The sequence below is a fragment of the Pygocentrus nattereri genome, chromosome 11 (assembly GCF_015220715.1).
Source record: "Pygocentrus nattereri isolate fPygNat1 chromosome 11, fPygNat1.pri, whole genome shotgun sequence".
In the NCBI taxonomy this organism is placed as follows: Eukaryota; Metazoa; Chordata; class Actinopteri; order Characiformes; family Serrasalmidae; genus Pygocentrus; species Pygocentrus nattereri.
Genome location: NC_051221.1, coordinates 35,961,382 through 35,979,024, shown reverse-complemented (window position 1 = coordinate 35,979,024; position 17,643 = coordinate 35,961,382).

The window sequence follows — 17,643 nt, the reverse complement described above, 5'->3', positions numbered from 1 at the left end:
AGCCATAAAGCCCGGACTTGTAGGATTGGTTCTTTGTGAGGTATTGCCAGTGGTGGACAGTAACTAAGTAAATGTAATTCGTTACTGTACTTAGGTATTTTTTTCGTGTATCTGTACTTTACTTAAGTATTTCTATTTTGGGTGACTTTTTACTTTCACTCCACTACATTTCAGAGTCTAATATCTGACTTTTTACTCCACTACATTTTGAGAAATCTGTCGTTCCTTTTGGTTTCTGTGTGTATAAAAACGTAACATGTCAAAACAAATGAAGCGCAAAGCCAGAGCACCAATCAGGGCACAGCGGTCACTTTGTTCTGAGCTGGTTTTGACCTGTTGGTCATACCGACCCAGTGCAGCACACGGTTCAACATCAGCGCAGCAGCGTAAAACTTTGGGAGCACGTAGGTCTACCCACATGATGAACTAACCTAACTTTGTGTAAATAAACCACAATATAGAAATATGTCCACATATGCAGTCGTGACTGGCGCGTTTCTTTTTTTCTGAATTCATACAAACACTTTCATTTTATAGTAAATTAGTTTGGGTTAGTTTATGTTTATGAACAGAGGCCTACAGATCAACACAGTAAAGGAAACTTATTTGTGATCCTGAGTTTAAAGCCAGTTTTTATTCAACTTGTAACTAATTTACAAATAAATCTTAAACTGAAACTTCGCTTGTGTGTAAAAAGTGATTTCAGAGCCACTCGGTTCTCCCTGATGGAAACTGTTTACCTTCAGTGTTTTGTGCTTATGATCATTTTGATCAGCCTCACTAATTAATGACGTTCTATTAAAAGACTGGTTTACCAAGAGAGACGCTGGAGGACTTTCACCTGAAATGAGTTCATGAAGAGAGTCTTGTTACAACAACGATAACAGGACGTTAGAATCATAATTACTCTTTTAGTACTTTTACTTTTGAGTACATTTGAAGGCAAATACTTTTGTACTTTTACTCAGGTTGAGGTCTAGAGTAAGGAATCTACTTTTACTCAAGTACATGATTTGTGTACTTCGTCCACCTCTGGGTATTGCTTTGTCTTTAGAGTTATTGAGTCTTCATATCTATTTTGTATTTCTGGTTCTGACGTTTTGACCCACCCTTTTTGGGTTGTTTGCCTGTATGTTTGTGCTTCTGTGTTTTTTGGCCTTTTTGGATCTGACCTATGCTTATTTATTGACGTTCGATTTGGGATTGTGTTTTCATTACCAAGGCCTGTCATTCTACTTTTACGTGCAAGTGTCTGCATCATTCTGTCTTGTTACACCCAGTATTTTGGAATTAAATTCATTAGGTATGTATGTACGTAGTTGCTGCAGGGCAAATTTTACACTGACATGTGTGTAGCCCTTTTCTGTATGATTGCATGTTTACTGTCAACACTCATTTATAGGGAAGTGTGTGTAATCAGTTGGTGATATCAACAATGTGTTGCCATGCAACATAACACTTATTCAGACTGATAGCTGTGTCTCGGTGTGACGTGGACTGCTGATGCTGATGTTTACATGGAGAAGGGTATAGATGGGGGCGTACAGACAGTGGTGAGGGTGTGGACAGGAACGTGTGTGTCTAAGTAACGACGCTCAGACGTTTTTAGTCAGCGCGTGTGTGAGAGAGAGAGTAGTTTGGTACTTGTGTGATGAGTTTTTAGATGGTGTGTATGTGAAAAGAGGGGAATCCCTCAGGGCCAGACAGGCTGTATTGGATAATACCATAATGACAGAGTAAACTCTCTACGAGGCCAAGAGAACACCACAAACGCAGAGCCCAGACCAGCCGCTATCTGTGTGTGTGTGCTGTGGTTGATGTTTCACAGCTCTGAACATTTCACGGTGTCTTTTGCTGGTCTGTATTTCCACAGTAAGGCAACATGCCCCCTCACTGACGCACACACTCTTTCCCCGTGGCCCGGCAACTCTGGCTGCTCTGGCTGTCTTGTACCAACTCTACTGTAAATGTCAACCCTGCTGAAATAGAATTAAACCCCTTCATACTGCTGGAGTAGAAGGATCATGCTAAAATGATTCACACACCCTATGTTAACTACTAACTTCTGAAACTGACTGCAGATATGTTTAAATTTAGTCCCATATGCTGTCCTTTACTTATAGTCTTTGAATTGTATGTATGCTTCTTATGCAAGTTCTTCATCGTCTTGTTTGCTAAGGTTAAAGTCAGATTGTTAGTCATTAAGGCAATCTCAGTGCAGATAGTGAAGGTGAATTAGAGAGCAGGAGCAAGCTGCCCAGAGCCAGAAAGCCTGCCCTGACGGAGTAACAGAGACTCTTTCCCTCCATTACCTCATGTCAAATAATCCCTCTGGTAGTTCTGTGTACAGCAACAAAACCTACCCTTAGTATGAAAGCCAACAATAGATAATGACAGGAATAAGAACCCTGAACCTAGAGATGCAGTGACTTTGTGGATTTTTTGTTTCCCACAAGAGGCCACAGTAGAGAAGGCAACAGGTGCCACCACCTCAGTCCCTGCAGCAAGCAGGGAAATGAGTTTACATATTATACTGGCCACTTAAAGTACTTTAAGTACACCACTCAGTCCAGCAGTGACTCTGAGGTGTGTAAAAACTCCAGCTGCACTGTTGCATCTGATCCCCTTGTACCAGCACAACACACACTAACAGACCAACACTATGATGTGTATTGGTCCTATGGGAGTTCTAACTGTTGAAGAACAGGGTAAAAAGTATGCGGAGAAACAGATGGATTACAATCTGTAATTGTAGAACTACAAACTACGGCTGCTCCCTTTAGGGGTCGCCACAGCGGATCATCTGCCTCCATCTTGCCCTATCTACTGCTTCCTCTACTTTTACACCAACCATCTCCATGTCCACCTTCACTACATCCATAAACCTTCTCTGAGGTCTACCTCTTCTCCTTCTACCCGGCAGCTCCATCTCCAACATTCTTTGCCCAATATATCCACTATTCCTCCTCAACACATGTCCAAACCATCTCAACCTGGCCTCTCTCGCTTTAACTCCAAACTGCTCCACCTTCATTGTCCCTCTGATCTGCTCATTTCTAATCTTGTCCATCCTTGTCACTCCCAACGAAAATCTCAGCATCTTCATCTCCGCCACCTCCAGCTCAGCCTCCTGTCTTTTAGACAGAGCCACAGTCTCCAAACCATACATCATAGCAGGACGCACTACTGTCTTGTAAACCTTCCCTTTCACTCTTGCTGCTATCCTTCTGTCACACATCAGCCCTGACACCCGTCTCCACCCACTCCATCCTGCCTGCACCCTCTTCTTCACCTCTTTTCTACACTGTCCATTGCTCTGTATGGTTGACCCAAGATATTTGAAGTCATCCACCTTTACGACCTCTACTCCTTGCATCTTCTAATGAAACTGAAATAAACTGCACTGAAATGTTTCAATTTAGTTCAATGAACAGTTGAATTCTACAGGTTACACAGTCCTTGTATAATGTCTCTTCTTAATTGAGTGGAAATCTGTGGCAGAATAGAATTAAGTTCTGTGCTATCCTCTATGCTGTTGCATGCTGGGGAAGCAGGCTGAGGGTGGCAGACGCCAACAGACTCAACAAACTGAGGCCGGTGATGTTGTGGGTGTGGAGCTGAACTTGCTGATGGCAGTGTCGGAGAGGAGGATGCTGTCTAAGCTGCAGGCCATTATGGACAATGGCTCCCACCCTGTCTACAATACAGTGATGAGACACAGGAGCTCATCCAGTGCAAGACTCATTCTATCGAAATGACCACAGAGCGCCACAGAAGTCATTCTTACCTGTGGCCATCAAACTCTATAACTCCTCCCTCTGTGTGTGATTCATCTGTGCAAAACTCATTACCTAACTGTACTGTCCATATGTGTAATAATAATTACGTGTGCAATAACTCAGAGATACAATAATTTGAATTGCTTTATACTAGATGTTTAATATTTATTATCACGGTCACTGCCAATTTACTGTATTCATAAGAGCTTAAATCTTGTGTACATACTGCAGATTTCTCTTTCTCTTTTGTTCTAAATTATTAAAGTGTTTATTCTTTTACATAATTGGTTGCAACTGTAACAACTGCAATTTCCCTCTGGGATCAATAAAGGATTCTGATTCTGATTCTGATTTCAGCAGCATGGCTCCATATTAAAAGAGTCCAGGTGCTAAACTAGTCTGTCTGCAGTCCAGACCAGTCACCCAGTGAAACATTTGGCACATTATGGAATGGAAAGTACAACAAAAGAGACCCTGAACTGTTGAGCAGTTGAAATCCTACATTAAATAAGAACGAAAAAACATTTCACGTTCAGAACTACAGCAGTCAGTCTCCTCAGTTCCCAAACATGTCCAGAGTGTTGTTAAAAGAGGAGGTGATGAAACACAATTGTAAACAGTTGCCCCTGTCCCAGCTTTTTTGGAATGTAGTGTTGGCATCAAATTCAAAATGGGCATATATTTTTCAACATCAAAGCAATAAAATTTCTCAGTTTCAACGTCTGATACATTGTCTTTTAGTATTTTCCATTTAAAAATATAGTTCATATTACTTGCATGTCATTGCATTGTTTTTATTTACATTCTATACAGCATCCCAACATTTTTGGAAATTGGGCCGTATGTAAGGATCAGAGTACAAGACTGCAAACTGGTGGAATATTTAGAAAAAAAACTTAATTCACGGTAATTCAATGTCAACTAGATATCAAACTTTAAACTGGATAATTATCATCTAATTATTGTTGATGAGTTTTATTATCTAGTAACTACTACTCAGTTAGTGCTCTGAAACAAATAAGTAATATAGTTATGAGAGGAATACAAGTATGGACCAGGGGAGGCATTATCAGTGCTCACTTCTGTATTTTTGACCTTTAGTGTGGGTGCTGATGGTCAGTTTTGGTTTGTAGTGCACATTGACAATCACAGACACATTATGCATTCTAACTCCGTTATCTGAGTCATACATCTGTCAGTCAGTCTGACTGTCTGTCTAACCATTCTGTCTCTCTACCAAAGCATTGAGTCTTTCTCCGACAATAGCTCGTCTCTATCACATCTGGGCTGCAGGAACTGCCTGGGGCCCCAGAGAGGAGCTCAGTTACAGATGAATCACCAGTATGGCTCCACTGCTCTGTCCTCCCCAGTCTGAGCAGGAACTGCAGAAACACGTACACACACACACTTGTCTATCCATCCAGATAGTCTCTTTAGGCCTGACTGCTGGAGTCAAGCTCTACACCTCACCAAAAATCAAGGAGCCGTATTCAGAGATGATGACAATCTCTTCATAACAGATTCTGTTTTCATCAGAAATAATATTGCCGAGCAACTGTGATATACATTCAGGCATGAGGGTTTTTAGCTCTTTCTGGAGGTCACTATGTGAACATCTTTTCATAAGTAAATTATCCTGCTGTCTTAGGCTTCTGTCTTAGGCTTCTATCTCTGTTAATGTCTGTCTTCAGAAGTGTTTTCTTCTCACCCTCCTGGGGTCATGGAATGCATGATATAGAGCCTGTGCAGTAAGTAAGTCTCAGAGACGAGTGTTAACAGCTTTTCATCTGGCTTCAGAACTTTTTCTGTCACTGTGATGAATTGGGGGCAACATTTTTCGCTCTGAGTTGACTGCATTCCGCCTCACGTGTTTTCAAATATGGCTGACGGCTGGCATCAATTTCCATTTGCTGGTCCTCAACATGTGAGGCAGTCAGATAAGGCCTAAAACTGATGGTTTCTCACAGCGTGATTCTATTCAGTAGCTTACCAGTAGTAACCAGGGGTTAAACTAGGCCAGAATGTATCATAGGGGAGTTCCAGAACCTTTGGTTTATGTGAGCTCAAGTTCTGTACCATTAGACAGCTACACTCATCATTCGTCCCTTCTCTTTCTAGTATTCTTTCTTTCTTTTTCTAGTATTCCATGAACATTAATGTTTTTTTTAGTGCTGGATTTTATGATTTTGTAAAGTGGTGTAATTCCTGTTCTGCAAGTTTTCACAATCATGCAAGTACTTATTCAGTCATTCCTGATTTCCTTTGTTCCTGGTTTCATGGTGTTTCAGCTTGCTGTGTAAATTAGTTCATTATGCCAAAACTTTTTTTTTTGTTTTTGGTGCTGCACCACAAAAACTGTCACCATATTATATATACATAAATATATATATATATATATATATATATATATATATATACACAATATGATCAATTGCTTGTTAACACAAATAGCTAATCAGCTAATCACATGGCCGCAACTCAATGCATTTAGGTATGTAGAGGTGGTCAAGACAACTTGCTGAAGTGCAGACTGAGCATCAGAACGGGGAAGAAAGGGGATTTCAGTGACTTTGAACGTGGCGCGGTTGTTGGTGCCAGACGGGCTGGTCTGAGTATTTCAGAAACTGCTGATCTACTGGGATTTTCACGCTCAACCATCTCTAGGGTTTACAGAGAACGGTCTGAAAAAGAGGAAACATCCAGTGAGCGGTCAGTTGTGTGGACGAAAATGCCTTGTTGATGTGAGAGGTCAGAGGAGAATGGGCAGACTGGTTTGAGATGATAGAAAGGCAACAGAAACTCAAATAACCACTTGTTATAACCAAGGAATGCAGAATACCATCTCTGAACGCTCAACACGTTGAACCTTGAAGAAGATGGGTTACAGCAGCAGAAGACCACACCGGGTGCCACTCCTGTCAGCTAAGAACAGGAAACTGAAACTACAATTCACACCGGCTCACCAGAATTAGACAATAGAATATAGGAAAAATGTTGCCTGGTGTGACGAGTCTTGATTTCAGCTGCGTCATTCAGATGGTAGGGTCAGAATTTGGCGTAAACATGAAAGCCTGGATCCATCCTGCATTGTATCAGCGGTTCAGGCTGGTGGTGGTGGTGTAATGGTGTGGGGGATATTTTCTTGGCACACTTTGAGCCCCTAAGTACCAATTGAGCATAGTTTACATGCCGCAGCCTACCTGAGTATTATTGCTGATCGTGTCCATCCCTTTATGACCACAGTGTACCCATCTTCTGATGGCTACTTCCAGCAGGATAATGCACCACAAAGCTCATATCATCTCAAACTGGTTTCTTGAACATGACAATGAGTTCACTGTACTCCAGTGGCCTCCACAGTCATCAGATCTGAATCCAATAGAGGACCTTCGGGATGTGGAACGGGAGATTTGCATCATAGAGGTGCAGCTGACAAATCTGCAGCAACTGCGTGATGCTATCATGTCAATATGGACCAAAAAACACCTTGTTGAAAGTATGCCATGAAGAATTAAGGCAGTTCTGAAGCCAAAATGGGTCCAAACTTTTACTAGCAAGGTTTACTAATAAAGTGGCAGCTGAGTGTGTGTATATAAGTCTCAAAATGTTCATACACAGTATGTATTGATATGCGATTTGCCAGCTGTCTGTAGCTCAATACCTTGAAATTTACACTTGCACCCAGCTAGCTACATATAGCTGAAGACTTGGCACCCATATAAGAGTATGACTGTCCACCTTGTAAATCCCAATTTAACCCCTGTTTATAATGTCTACATGCATATAGCCAGAGCTAGCATTCATTGTTGTGGCATGAAGGTGTCATTTGAGAGACCAAAGGCTGAAGGGATGTGACACTTTAGGGTCTGTTTGTTCTTTGTGGATGCTGCTGTGAATTAGTGAGTCTGAAGACGGTCTGGGGTCAACAGTCTGCTGCCCCAACCACAGTTTGCTTGCTCTCTCTCTCCCTCTCTAACTCTCCAGTGCTTGATCGCCCCAAACCTCAGCCATCACCACAAATGGTCTCCTCTGTGCCAACACACACAGGGCATAACTCACAGTCTGCTCCTTATTTTTGCCCCGTTGTAAACTCTGCGGGGGCGACGCACCGCTTGATGAGGGCGGGATTCCGCGTGTGGCTAAATCGGTTAGTGCTCATGGTGTTTTTGAGGCTGTGCTGATGTCATGGGCATGCATGTGGAGTGGAGCTGGGCAACATTCTGTCAGGCAGGGACCTGTTAAGCATGGACAAGGCCTCTGACAGTTTGGTAGGAGGTGAAGGGAGGGAGAATTGTCTTTCATTGATTCTAACATTGGATGTCCTTTTGCGACCATCTTGTTCTGTCGTCAATGTATTTGTCTTTAGATTAGGGCAAACACTTCTATTCTTCATTCAGGATATAACAAAAAATTATATAAGAGCCAATGAATTTTGTTGCATGATATAAAGTAGTATCATGTAAATACTAATTCATTGTTCGTAGGAGCTGGCATGTTGCCCCTAGGAGTGGCTTTGTTCAGGAAATGTATTTACACTCTTTAATCAAGTTGAAGTCAACGTTGTCATTTCTTTTCACTACTGAAATGTGAGTGTTGTGACAAACATCCATCCATCCATCCATCCATCCATCCATCCATCCATCCATCCATCCATCCATCCATCCATTTTCTAAGCCGCTTCTCCGTCAGGGTCGCGGGTGTGACAAACATATTATAACAAATCTACATTTAACATGAGACAGCACAGGATGGGCAAGACCATAAATAAAGTAAATACAAACAAATGAACTGTAAAAAACACTGTATGATATACACAATAAACCACGTAACCATCAATCACAGGACAATGGAGACCTTAACCGGCAAGTAACAGTGGATAATGGGGTAACACAAATTGTATACATGCATTATTATCAGTGCACTCTAATAGCAATAGTTCTTTAGACATAGTCAAAAGTGCAGATGATATATACAGTTTCAAGTGAATTATATTATAGGCTGGGGTGGCATTTTAGTTGAATGTGTAAAGGACTGTCAGGCAGGTCTGTTCAGCAGCTTCATCCTGCAGCACTGTGAAAGAGTTTTTCCAAATGTGGACACGTGTGCTTCCTGAGGACACCAAGAGCTAAATGTTTTTTAAAGTCTATGTTTGAGTCATTATTCGCAATTTGGTAATGCTAGATGTGGTGCGTTTTTGAGTTGCTCTTTGTGCATTGCTGCAGAACATCCTAATTAAATAGTGTCTTGAAACATATGTTGCTTCGCATAAATGTCTTGAAGTATTGTGAGAATATATTTTTGTCATATCGGTTCCCCCATTGTGAAGCCTTATATGTTATATGTGCCAGGTTTTTCTCTTCTTCACGGTTCTATTGTGCTGTTGGAAAGCTACCCAATAGAGGGAAGAGGATGGCCTCGCATAGAGATGGCCTCTCAGACAAATAGTGCTCTGGACAGTTTGTGATCATCTTCTCTATTTTTAACTGTTACTTTTCCAGTAACAGTTCCAGTTCTGCAGTTCTCATTCTGCAGGATTCTTGGGCTGACTTGCATGCACAGCAAGTTTAAGATCGACTCTAACATTTTCAGTTGTGTTACAAAAGCTTCAGCTTGCATTTCTTGAAGTAGTTGATGGTGTAATCTGTGGTATGTTTTGAATTATTGTCCTGTTATAGAAGCCAGCCTCTTTCAGCTTCAGTTCATTTACTGACTGTCTTATATTTGTATCCCACAATTTACTGATATTTAATGGAACCATTCTTGCAATGTTTTCAGTGCCAGTGGCTGCCACACAACCCAAAAGCATAATAGATCCACCCCAATGCTTAACAGTTGGCAAGGTGTACTTTTCATCAATTGCTGCTTCTTTTAAATAGATAGAGATGATACAAAAGAACTTTACTGGTCCCGAAGGGAAATTGCAGTGTTTCAGTAGGAAGACATATAATCGCACATTAACTTATATAACTTATACTTATATATATATACTTAATATATATATACTATGCAGAAAAATAGAAATAAATCTAGACATAAGTTAAGGTACAAGAGAAATATAATTAATATTATTTCTATTTACAATGCATATGAAACAGATTTGTTGTATTTGCATGACATCAGGCACTGAGTGGTATGAGGTAAACTAAAAGCATATATTATAGACATAACTAATTGAGTTGCCCCAATATTATAGCATAACATGCATAGTGAAAGTGTCATTACAGTAATAGTTGTGATATATTGCACAGTGTGTATGAACAGGAGAGGTGATGTGGTTGAGCACAGTTCAGACGGCAGATCAGTACCATCTCTGCAGTAAGGAGACTCGTAGAGTCTTATAGCAGTGGGTAAGAGAGATCTTTTTTTTTTCTCCAAATATATAAACTTTGGTGACTGTGACAAATAAAACATTTCTGGCTTTTCTGGATGTTGTTTTGCATACTTTATACTTCGGTCCAGTTACTTCTGATGACTTTTTTTTCACGCAAATCATATTTGTGCAAGTAATGCTGCACTTTCGAATGGTACGCCACCACTCTTGTGTCACATTTAACTCCTATTAATGATATTTGGGACAGTGAAAAGCTGGAAGCACTTTGAGGCCTCGCCCTGTTTTGTAGGCATCAGTAAACTTCATTTTCAGATCTTCAGGCAGCTGCTTAGAGAAGCATAAGGTTGAATGTGTTAACACAAGGTTTGAGAAGCCATAAAATTGATTATGATCTACAATTGTTGCCAATGGCTGCCAATTCATAATCACAGTTCTTGATCTGCCTAACCAGACTTAATAAGTTCATTAAGGCCTAATGAATAAAGGTTTAAAACTTTACAACTAGAAGTGTGTCCAAACATTTGCATGTCATAATTTCCATAACCAGGCATTACAATTTTCAGAAAAAAAAGTTTACTGCTTATTCTTATTTCTTATCACTCCCAAATATGTACTATAGCCAGGGAGCTCAAACGTTTGGATAAAGGTGTACTGACCTACAGCCATTGAGATTGACTTTTAGTCAGATGCACAATCCAGTGACAATGCACTAGTGCAGAAGACAGTGTAGAGGTATGGAGGAAACATAGCTCTTGGCCTCTGTGTGTTTGTGTGTGTGTGTGTGTGTGTGTGTGTGTGTGTGAGAGAGAGAGAGAGAGAGAGAGAGAGAGAGAGAGACACTCTGGTCTATTATTAGCAGCAGTGGGTACTTTCGTTCCCCAGCCCATGTACAGGTTTGGTGTCTGTGGTGGCAGCCTTAAACCAATGGTTTTCACTTGTTATTAGACCAAAGAAGGAAAAAAAATATATCTGACTCATAACAGTAGCACTGACTCCTTCCCCCTACCTAGTAGTGCTATGGTATTGCAATAGTCAAAAGTGCCAACAATGTTAGTATTGGGTCTACTATTCAGATTTTATTGTGAGGAATATTGTCAAATTTCTGTCAGTAGTGTTGTTTGTAATGATTGGTTGCTAATTGAGGCATTCCTGTTAGTAAAATATTCCAATGTGGCAAGTAAACTTTTATTTCAAGGCAAAGACTTCAGTGAACAGTAAATGCTGGGGCACAGTAATGTGAAAAGCCTTTGTGCATATTCAATGCTTGCTTTGTTATTTTTCTTTTAGATCAGAAGTTCTTATGCATTACAGCTTAAACTTAGACAAATGCTAAAAGTTGTAAAACAAACTGATTAGTGAAACTGGCAAGGTTGAATGATTTGTCTTTGTTTTTACTTATTCCACATGGAGCTGCACACTTTCCCTTTCTCCTGTACTAGGCACCTAACTGAATTACATTTTGGATTTTCCTGTTTGTGAGAGAGAATTGGAGTGTGGGAAACTATGGTAATCTTTGGATCCATGTGATGTGTATATATATGCTGGGACAGACTGAAGCGATTTAAATATAGTTTTATTATCCAAATTCATATGAAATGCATAACTATCCCAGTCTCCTCCGACATAAACTCACAAGTACACAGTCAGACAGCCTCCCTGAGCTAGTGTCAAGTAGGGTTGTTGAAGTGTTGCCATCGGGAGACCCCCCAGACAGCAGCAGACGCTCCTGCACTCAGGCAGCTGGCTTCAATTGGCATTCTGAGAGAGAGAGAGAGAGAGAGAGAGAGGGTCCCCACAAAGCTTTGAAGAAGAACATTACGGAGTATCAGCAAGACCATGTTTTCCATGGATACGCCTGTCCTCCACAAACACATACAACCCCACCCAGCAAGCTATCACAAACTGGCTTCTGACCATGTTTTGATGAAGTTGTTTACAACCAATGCTCTTTTTCACCAGGCAGCTGCGGGGCAGTGGGGGAAAGGACTTTGGACTCAAAAAAGAAGGACGCTAATAATGAACTGAGAAACAGACAGTTGTATCATTCCACCCAAAAACAGATCACAACACTGACGCTGAGGCCGTGTTGACTAAGTCTCTAATTTCCAAGAGGCTGCTGCCTTCTGCAGTCCAGTGATGCTGTAGCAGAAATATCCCACCCATTCTTCTCAATCTCTTAGTTCTGTTGAGCTCTACCAGCTGGCTAACACACCCATTCAGTGCCAGTATCATAGGTGTCAACACAAATGATTTACGTGTAGAAGTGTGAATCTCTTGGCACCTCATGATTTGATTACAATTCAGAGGGATGCGATTCTAAAACAATTACTGATGCATCTTTTTTTCTGTAGAGCATTTCTTTTTTTTCTCACTGTGTGAGGACTTGGTAGTTTTAAAGCAAAGTATTTGTAGTGATCCCTAGTGAATTTACTTCTAATATCTTTGTAACCATTTGGGGGAGTGGAGTGGGGGGCAGTGAGGATGCCGGGAGCAGGTGTGGAGTCAGAGAGCTACGTTTATTTATACACAACATAAAAATCCACTTTACTTTTCAGCCCACGGACAAAATAAGACAAGATGCTCGCTAGGACTTCTTAGTCTTTTCCTTTCATTTCTTTGCTTTCTCAGCTCAGCTCTGCTCTGCTCTCACATCTCCACTGGTCTCCTTCGCTCTTTGGGCTCTGCCTGGGGAAAGAGATGGCTATAAGTAGGTTGGCAGAAACAAGGCACAGGTGAATATCATCAGCTACTAAGCCCACTGGTTCAGCCCACCCGGCTTTCCATTCTGTATGTGACACACGCCCATGCCCCCATCTCCACAATCTTTTACTAGTAAAACAAAGGGAAGTGATGAGGCAATGGATGTCCGCGTTACAGCTATCCTACACATTTTCTTCAGTGATTTTATAACTTCGGTTTTGGTCTCATTGTAGAGAGTGGGGGATCGCTGTGTGAGTAAAATATTTTTGAGACCGGATGCTGTATGTTTGCTCCGAAGTGTCAAAGATGGTGCAAAATCTTTGGTTCTTTGGTTATGACTGGGTACGGACACAAATCCTTGACAATAAAAGTTGCAATAGACTTTGTAAATCGCTTCGTCCTTTCCGAGTCGGGTGAAAGCTTTGACATCACTTGCTCGATGGTCCTCTGGTTGGCAGCAACTACAACCAGGCAGAAAACGGGGTGGAAACGTGTAATATGGTTTTTCATGTTTGTCGTTTGCAAAATATTTTAGTGTGACACAACCTGCATGTAGTATGGCTCCTCTCCAGGTCCTTTTTCCCTTGAAATTCACACAAGCCAAAGTGCTTCCATATGCTAGCTCTCAGGGGAGAGAGAGATTTAAGATGAACATTTGGAGACAAACGCACTTATTTGCATTTATAAGCACTGCAGCTGGTTTCCTGGTACTTTTAAACTACAACGAGAAACTGTCAAACACTGAAGTCAGTTTCTCATTCGCCATTTGTGTCTTTGTTATGTGCACACCACCAACTGTCTGGGCGTTGCGTTCCATCAACATTACATTATCAATTAAGATCTAGAAAAAGTTATTTTGTCACATACATTAAAAGAAAAATGCTGTTCGAATTTAATAAGAAATACTAACATATGAATATGCTTGGATTCCTGGCCATTTTCTGTCCAGGAATAGTTTTTTTTTCTTGGTGGATAAACAACCAGAACCTGGGCATCCAGGGAAGTTGTGGACAGGTTTCAACTCTGTTGAGAGACTGTTAAGCTATTAAACTGTCAAATGGAGTAAAAATACATGTCCAAATCAGCATGAGGTAATTAGTATGATACAAATTAGGGGTGCATCAGAACCCATACTGGTATTGGGTATCAGCTCGATGTTGCACTCATATATTACTCATACTCATAAAAATGCACCAATACTAGCAACCAGTATCACCTGCCACCTGATCTGCCATGCTAATGAATAAAAGACATAAGCTGGTAGTGAACATGAGTCTCGCACAGTGAAGTGTTGCTGATTGTGTACACAAATTTGTTACATTTATGGCATTTGGCTGACGCTCTTATCCAGAGCGACTTACAATTTGATCATTTTACACAGGTAGGCCAAGGTGGTGTTAGGAGTCTTGCCCAAGGACCCTTATTGGTATAGTGTAGGGTGCTTGCCCTGGTCAGGGATTGAACCCCAGTCTACAGTGTAGAAGGCAAAGGTGTTAACCACTACACTAACCAACCACTTTAACCACGTTGGTCACTTTAATCATTCTGCCATGGCAAATTTCCACCAGACATTTTTAAACACACAATAACACAATCACAGCTACTTCTCCCATACAGATGGAGACACATGCTTGTAACATCTGTGACTTTGGTTGACAGCTACCAAAGTCCATGTATGCTGGTTTTCCCTGTTTGAACAGAGTATGAGTATGTAAATCATAGGCTTTGCCTGTACAGAATGGTCTGTTTAAACATAAAGTGTGAGTCTCCAAACATCACAATGTCTGAAATTGTGTGTGCCTGACTTAAGAGGACATTCAGCTACAGCTCAACCAGCCAGACAAAGACTCCCAGTAAGATGTAAAACTCCACGAGTGAGCTTTTCGGATGCATTTGCCTCAGATGCGATATTTGCTGTCACTGTGCTACAAAGACTATTGTTAAAAGAGACAGATGAAACTATGAAACGATTTTACTTACAGGTGTACAGAAGTTTTCTGATATAGAAAACTAATATAACTAATGTAACCAAGATAACTAATGTTGCTTAGTTAAATCAGTTAGATTTGAATAATTTATCATTGCACTCATTCATACTAACACATACTCAATTCTAAGTAGGTAATGTAGGTTATTATGGTACTGGAATCTGTTTTGACAAGTACTAAAAAGCGTATCGCTGCTGTCGGAAAACCTTGTATCTCCAAAATTGGAACTTTACAGGAAAAAGAAAAAACATACTGTAGTTTTAATGCAAGTCAATGGAACCAGACATCTTTCCAAGTCATTTTGGGCCATTTCTTTCACTCCATTCATTATGAAATTTACACACAATATGAAGGTTCTTTGAAATTATGTCAAAAACTGAAAAATGACAAAAATGGAGATATGAGGTTTTCTTCCGACAGCAGCGATATTCTTATACTCCTATTCAATCTGAAAAAAATGGTTTTGTTGCATCTCGAGTACAGTTGTACTATATGGGTATCAATGAATTTATACATTTTGGAGGCCTGTGAATATGCACCTTAAACACCAGTGATAGAGGAGGTTGTATATTAATGCCACCCCAGTCTCCGCACTACATGTAAAATTCTATTTTTGTAGTTATACTGTTGACCCATTTACCCAAAGAAAAATCCAATAATAATTTAGCTAGATTTCTTGATTCGTGCAGGCTTATTTTATGGATCTTGTCTTTGTTTAATCCTAATTCTAAATGTTGTAGCCCAGATGAGAATGACGTTTGAGTCTTGGTTCCAGTGTTTTTTCCTCATACTCTTCGGGAGTTTTTCCTGCCACAGTCATTCTAGTCTTGCTCATTAGTGGTTTGGCTCTGGGTTTTTGTAAAGCCGCATTGTGACAGTGTCTGTTGTAAAAAGCTCTATGCAAATAAATAAAGCCTAATTTAGTTGAATTGAACTACATTTTAACACGTGAGATGTGCTGTTCTATTTAACCACAGGAATAACCAATGAACAATGCAAAAAAACGGGATCAACCATGCAAAAACACCTCGCTCGAATTTTTCATTTCACAATCGTTTTTTCAACAAACGATGGATTTCAATATCTTTCCTTTGTTCATTTCTTTCTTTCGCTATCTTAAAGTATAAAACAGCATACAGATAGGCTGCCACTTGAAATTCTGTAGCAACGTCCAGGAGATTCATATGCCATGGGTTTTTCCAGTGTAGATCCAAAACATTTTCTTTGGGTAACTGATTTTTTTTCTCTGGGCGTAGTAGTTCCTTCATCTTAATCAACTTGTTTAAAATACAGACAGCAAGGCTGCTACTTTGACGCCAGTGCAATAAAGGGTTTCCTCTGCTGCCTTTAATAGAGGAAATCAAACTCCTCTCTACTAAAACCTTGTTTCTCCGCACAGCTTAATTAACCTAATTGCACTCATTTTTCTCAGTGTTAACCAATTTTTGTGGAGTTGTACTCATTATCTCCCGCCTCCGTTTCAGCTACTAGCTGTGACTAAAAATAGCCCCAGGCAATAAAACAGAAGAAAGTGCAATTAAGCCTCACTGCCAATTAATTCTTTAACATTATAGTGTTGTCAGACCACTGGACCTCTCCCTAGCCTCTTTGGTTTTTAATTTGATGATCTGTCTCAAAGATAAACAAATATGTTAAATCTGATTAGTTTTTATCGCAGTGTTAGCAGCATATTTTATGCTTTATGCAGGAGAGGCTAAAGAATCTGTTCCACATCCAGTACAACGGCATAAACACTATAAACAATGATCAATACTAAGGATGCATCAGTACCATTTTTTTAGACCAAGTAGGGGTACAAGCACACATTCTTACCTACTTAGACTTAGTTAGTATAAATTAATTACAGTGTATTTTAATATGTAAGTCATTAAAATCTTACTGATTTTAAATGACAGGCATTAACAGAGCAGCACTGCTGACACTGCACACTGAAGGTAAAGCAGTATGTACATGATTGGACAATACAGTCTCTCTACAGCCTATTCTACCAAAAAATAACCATATTAACATTTATGCCATGCTAGTCTGCTCAGTCAAACAGACAAAAGTCAGCATAAAGGGACTTTTAGCTGGCCTACAAGCCTCCACCCGTATTGCAGAAGCAGCTGTGATTGTGGGTAAAGGTGATCTAAAATCCCACAGTGTAGGTCTGGTGGGCATTTGCCAAGGTGAATAGTTATAATAAGTGACCAGCAACTTTGTATCCAACTGTCACTTAGTCACTAACTTCTCTGTGTTCATTAGTGTACACGGTGTCAGCTGGTATTGGAATCATTTTTATGAGTACGAATAACAAGTAAATGAGCATGGTATCGGCCCGATGCCCAATATCAGTAATGTTATGGACGCATCCCTTATCAATACATTGGAAACATTTGCGGACCAAAAGTAAGTATATTACATAGGACATGAATATCTCTGTAACTTTTTTTGGAGTGTTCCTTTGTAGATGATTAATAAACTCTTAACAGATTATCAGTAACACATCAACAACATATGAAGCAGCAGTAGTGTAGCATCTGAGTACATTGAAGTAAATATACTGTTGATGCATGCATGCATTAATCATCCATCCGTTTTTCTAAGCCGCTTCTCTCTCAGGGTCGCCAGTCCATTGCAGGGCAGACAGACAGACATAGACAGTCACTCACACACTCACACATAGAGGCGATTTAGCATGTCCAATTGGCCTGACTGCATGTCTTTGGACTGTGGGAGGAAACCCACGCAGACACGGGGAGAACATGCAAACTCCACACAGAGAGGACCCCGGTCACCCAGCCAGGGAATTGAACCCACGCCCTCCTCGCTGTGAGGCGACAGC